General features: G+C 47.1%; 1 long non-coding RNA gene across 1 annotated transcript in view; it reads left to right on the plus strand.

Moving 5' to 3' along the window:
* The window catches only part of LOC147997232 (uncharacterized), an 18,298-nt gene extending 17,489 nt beyond the window's left edge, over positions 1-809 (plus strand). The window contains exon 3 of the long non-coding RNA XR_015648069.1: positions 726-809. This is a non-coding gene — a long non-coding RNA (uncharacterized LOC147997232). The remainder of the gene's footprint in view (positions 1-725) is intronic.
* The last annotated feature ends 5,000 nt before the right edge of the window (positions 810-5,809 follow it).

Consider the following 5,809-nt stretch of genomic DNA (forward strand, 5'->3'; position numbering starts at 1 on the left):
TAAAATAATATTTGGCTAGGTCTATATTCCTTCATTTTTATTTCTCTTTGTTTCTTGTCCTTTCTTTAAAAGAAAGAGGTCAACAAATCGGTGTGTACCACCACCACCACCACCACCACCACCACCACCACCACCACCACCACCACCACCACCACCACCGAGTTGTAGGGATCCATTATGGGCCCCTGTCTGTCTGCCTGTCTGATTCATTCGTGTTTATTTAAACGTCCTCCAATGATGGTTGTGCAGTGAAAGAAATGCGTGCCCGAGCTCGAGCTCGTGCGCAAACACACACACACACACACACACACACACACACACACACACACACACACACACACCACACGGGGGGGGCAATGGGGGGTGAGGAGGAGGAGGAGGAGGAGGAGGAGGAGGAGGAGGAGGAGGAGGAGGAGGAGGAGGAAAGCTTGGGTTGGGTGGTTTGAGGATTTGAAGGTTTAGCCCTGCAATGTTCCTTACAACTTAAAAACTTTGTGACACACAAAGCGATATTCATTTTCTCCTTCTACTTTTCACTCTGTAGACCAAGATGGCAGACTATATCAGCCTTTGTGGAATGTGACCTTGTATTGCTTTGCCCTACTCTGCTCTGCTCTGCTCTGCTCTGCTCAACTTAACAGACGTGTTTTTGCTTTTGTTTATGATTTTTGCTTGCTTGCTCGCTCGCTCCCATGACTTGACTGTGGTTTCCCTTTCTATTACAGCACGGTGACCAGACTGCCTTGGGGTAATCAGAAAGGAGGCCAGAAGCAGTCTTTTTTCTGACGCACTGAGACTACATACCAGCAGATTTGGAGGAAAAGATATCCCTCTCTCCCTCCCTCCCTCCCTCCCTCCCTCCCTCCCTCCCTCCCTCCCTCCCTCCCTCCTTGACCCATTTTCCCTCTTTCCCGATACACTCAATAAATTTAAAGTAAATCAATGAATCAAGTCTCTAGTAATTTATTTGTTGGGATTTATTTGTTGGAAATTATCCCTCCACACCTTCGCCCCTCCCCCCACCACTCGAGGATGTCTCCCTCGGGGGGGGGGGCGGGGGGGTTGGGTGGACTCGTGTAGGCATACCTCTCCTCCCTTGGCTTTCCGGTCCACTTCGCTCCAGCATACCTAACTCTTTGGAAATGGTAATAGAGTTCATGACACACCCTCACAGAGAGAGGAAGAGTCCGATCGTTCACTGATTCGCTCTCAGCCAGCCTCGCCCTGACAGCTCAGGCATGTCTAAATCCGAATGTGGGCAATATTTACATGACTTGACTTGGTGCTTCTAACTTTTTCTCTCTCTTTTTTTTTTTCTTCTTTAGTATTTTTTTCTTTACCCTACAAACAGCACACTGCAGCTGTCTTCGGACACACAGCAGATCGATCCCATAACAGAGGGTTGTGAGCCACCATGGGAATAGAACTCAGGACCTCTGGAAGAACACAGTCAGAACTCTTAACTGCTGACTCCATTATTTCCGATTAATGTTTAATGTTTATTTTATTTTATTTTATTTTATTTTATTTTATTTTCGGAGCTGGGGACCGAACCCAGGGCCTTGTGCTTCCTAGGCAAGCGCTCTACCACTGAGCTAAATCCCCAACCCCAATGTTTAATGTTTAAATAAATAAACCTTGTAAAGAAATTAAGCATCTTAAAACCATAGGCATGTGCATCCCCTCCTCATTCGTTCATTCCCTCGCTCATTCATTCATTCATTCAGACAGACAGACAGACAGACAGACAGACAGACAGACAGACAGACAGACAGCAACCAAAGTCTAGCCTTTAACAAAGCAAGAAAGCATACCCTGCGGGACGCACAGATGAATTCCTGAGGCTTACCCTGCAGAGCTTACATGAGGCTTAGTAAAGGACTGACCTGTCAACAGCTACCTACATACGTTGAAAAGTCTACCTGGTATTGACGGATGATGACAAACTGTATGTGTGATACAAAACTGTATGTGTGGTTCCCCTTATAACTCATCTCGAAGAGCCCAGCTGTTGGGGCTCGTTCTTTTGGGGGGAAATGGAGGCTTTTCATCTTTCCCAAAGCTCCTCCTAGATCCTTTCTGTCCATCTGTCCATCCGTCCGTCCGTCCGTCTGTCCGTCCGTCCGTCCATCAAATTCTACCCTAGGCCTGCCCTTAGGTTGGTGGTCGTCCATTGAGTGCTAGTGACTTCTGACTTGTCTCTGTCTTCCCCTCTGAGAACTGTATTTAGATCTGATGCAGGCACGCAGGCAGGCAGGCAGGCAGGCAGGCAGGCAGGCAGGCAGGCAGGCAGGCAGGCCCTCCCTCGTTTTGAAACAGACAGACAGACAGACAGACAGACCAAAGGGTCAATGACTGACTGCACTTAAAGGGGCTGTTGACTCCTCTTTGGAGTTACCGCTGTTTAAAACTTGCTTGATAAAATAAAGTCATCGAATCCAAACTACGCAAAGGGGACACTATAACAAATTACGACTGCTTGTGTATATAGAAAACAGGGTTTTTTCTTTCCCTTATTCCATTATGTATGTTTGCTTTTCTTCAAGAATAAAACCGGCTAGGTGGTGCCTCGGAGACTTTATTTTTTTTTCCCCCCAGGAGTCCCTTCGGGCCCTGCCAGCGGGAGCCTGGACCTCTGAGGCCAGAGAGGGTGTGCTGTATCCCCGGCTCGCTCCCTCCCTCCTGGGATCAATCTAAAAAATGGACAGTTTTGGACACAAGCTTAAGTAATGTTCAGCTCATTCATGCAAGAGAGGTGTAGGAAGGACAACACCCCCACCCCCACCCCCACCCCCACCCCTACCCCCACCCGACCAAATAATACCCTAACCAATAAAAACTAGCTCCTTACTCCTCCGCCTGAGGATTTCTGCGGTCTCATGGTTTGTTCTTGGTTGTTGTTGTTGTTGTTGTTGTTGTTTTGTTTTGTTTTGTTTTGTTTTGTGTTTTTCAGACTTTAAGACAAATGTAGGGGTTGGGGATTTAGCTCAGTGGTAGACCGCTTGCCTAGGAAGCACAAGGCCCCGGGTTCGGTCCTCAGCTCCGAAGAAAAAGGAAGAAAAAAACAAAAACAATAAGACAAATGCTTGTTGTGATTCTCATTTCATTTCAAGGCTGCTATTCTCTAAATCAGAAGGACTCCCTTACAATTCTTCATGGGTAAACTTGCTTTACATCCCTGACATCAACAACAAAAAGAATTCAGAAAGTGGTGATGGACCAATCTGTTTGGGTGTTTCTTGCCTGCTTGACCTTGACTCGCACAAGAGAGCATAGAGAATAAAATAAAGTAGGTGGATGGAGAGATGGCACCGTCGTTAAGAGCACTGATTGCTCTTACAGCGGTCCTGAGTTCAATACCCAGCCAACACATGGCGGCTTGCAACCATCTGTAATTGTCAATCATGCCCTCTTCTGGGGTGTCTGAAGACACCTACAGGGTACTCGAATAGACATAAAACAAACAAACAAACAAACAAACAAACAAATCTTTAACAATTAAAAACAAAAAGAATAAAATAAAGCGAAGGACCCGCCTTGGAGACCTGCCCGGTATTGCTCCAGAGTCTACTTTTTAAAACACAGAGATAGGGGTTGGGGTTTTAGCTCAGTGGTAGAGTCCTTGCCTAGCAAGCTCAAGGACCTGGGTTCAGTCCTCAGCTCTGGGGGAAGAAAAAAAATACACACACACACACACACACACACACACACACACACACACACACACACACATATAGATAGATAGATAGAGAGAGAGAGAGAGAGAGAGAGAGAGAGAGAGTTTGACAGCAATAAAAAACAAAACAAAACCACTTTAAAATACAGAGATGTAAGGATACTCAGAGGGCTCAGAGGAAGCAACCAAGTGTTTGTTATATGGGTGCCAACAATATGGTTCATCTCTTCTTCTCTTCCACGTGGCATGGTGGCCAAGGTGGTGGGGAAACCACACAGTGAAAGGAATTGAACTACAGCACACAAGCAAGTCTCCCTCCCAGACATGAATAAAACTGAAATTAGGCTAAATGTACAATGAAAGGAAGCCAGGTGTTCGTGCATGTCTTTATTTCCATCATTCAAGAGGCAGAGGTGTTTAGAACTGTGTCTCTGTGAGATAGAGGAAGGCAGGCAGGCAGGCAGGCAGGCAGGCAGGCAGGCAGGCAGGCAGGCAGGCAGGCCTGATCTAGGTACTGATTTCCAGGTCTATGTGCAGACACCCCTGACTCAAATAAAGGAGTGAAAAGGAAAAAAAAAATACAATTCACCTGGAAGGGTCAGCCAGCCATCAGATGCAGTGAACTAGAAAATTGGGATTCTCAACTGAGGCCTGTTCCCTCCCTCCCTCCCTCCCTCCCTCCCTCCCTCCCTCCCTCCCTCCCTCCCTTCCTTCCTTCCTTCCTGGCTTACAGACAGCCAGGTCCAAGCCCAAAAGAGTCCAGCAAGGAGCTTAGAGACTATGAGAGAGTGCACAGGTGTTCTAGGGAGGAATCAGCTCACCACCCAGCATCCCCATTTGGGTTCTTGTGCAATCGACACAGGGAGATTGACAATCTGGAATTTAGTGAGAAATCAAACAAGGGACACAGAATGCAAAATATTTATTTACACAGCAAGTGGGTCAGTTGGATTAGCAAGCTAGGACACCCACCCCCGACCCCATCCCAGCCCCCTACCACTGCCGGGTCTCCCTTCCTTGTTATCCCTTTCTCATGCCTCCCTCAATATGGGCACACAGGACCAGGAACATGTTTCTCTCAAAAACGCGTTTTCTGCTGTGAACTCAGTCTGGCAGAGAGTGAGTGGGTGAAGGATCCCTAAAGACCAGAGGGTTTATTAGAGGAAGGCTACCTCACAGTGTTCTTCACACCAGGAACAACAACAACAACAACAACAACAACAACAACAACAACAACAGCAGCAGCAACAGCAACAGCAACAGCAACAGCAACAGCAACAGCAACAGCAACAGCAACAATGAATCAACAAATGGTGGACAGGAGATGAGCAGGGATGCTGGGGGGATGGGAGGGAGGGTAGGGCTGGTGAATCTGCACCTCCCTGAAGGTCTGCCTGTGAAATACTGGTTGATATATGCCTAGTTGAGGACAATATTCCCCTCTCCTGTGGTTTTCAATGGGAGATGACTTCATTGCCAGAGACTATGGAATTGTTTCCATTTTCCCCTTCAAGAACTGTGTTTAGATCTGTTACAGACAGGCTCTGGGTTTTGAAACAAACAAACAAACAAACACACACACACACACACACACACACACACACACACAACGAGAGAGAGAGAGAGAGAGAGAGAGAGAGAGAGAGAGAATAGAGAAAAACAGAGACAGACACAAGAGAATTTGATCTCTCTCTCTCTCTCTCTCTCTCTCTCTCTCTCTCTCTCTCTCTCTCTTCTCTCCCCCTCCCCCTTCCCCTAGTTTCTCAGACTGGGTTTCTCTGTATTCGTCTGTAGGGCGGGAAGGACTGAAACTCTCAGATTCACCTTTCTCTGCCTCCCTAGTGCTGCTTTGATGGTAGTTTGGGGAGATTGGGATAGGAAGTAAAAAAGCTTGAGTGCTGATATCAAAGCCTCCCCTCCCCCCCACATGCATGCATGCACACACACACACACACACACACACACCCCTACCTGTCTCCTTCACACAGTTATTAAAAACTTTTTAACTGTGATCTAGAAAGTGTCTAGATCATAGCTTCAGAGTCAGCACATCCTCTCCATACAGAAGACACTGACTGACTGACTGACTGACTGACTGACTGACTGACTGACGGACGGACGGACACACACACA

This window comes from Rattus norvegicus, unplaced genomic scaffold (assembly GCF_021556685.1).
Source record: "Rattus norvegicus strain SHRSP/BbbUtx unplaced genomic scaffold, alternate assembly SHRSP_T2T unassigned-0000208, whole genome shotgun sequence".
Lineage (NCBI taxonomy): Eukaryota > Metazoa > Chordata > Mammalia > Rodentia > Muridae > Rattus > Rattus norvegicus.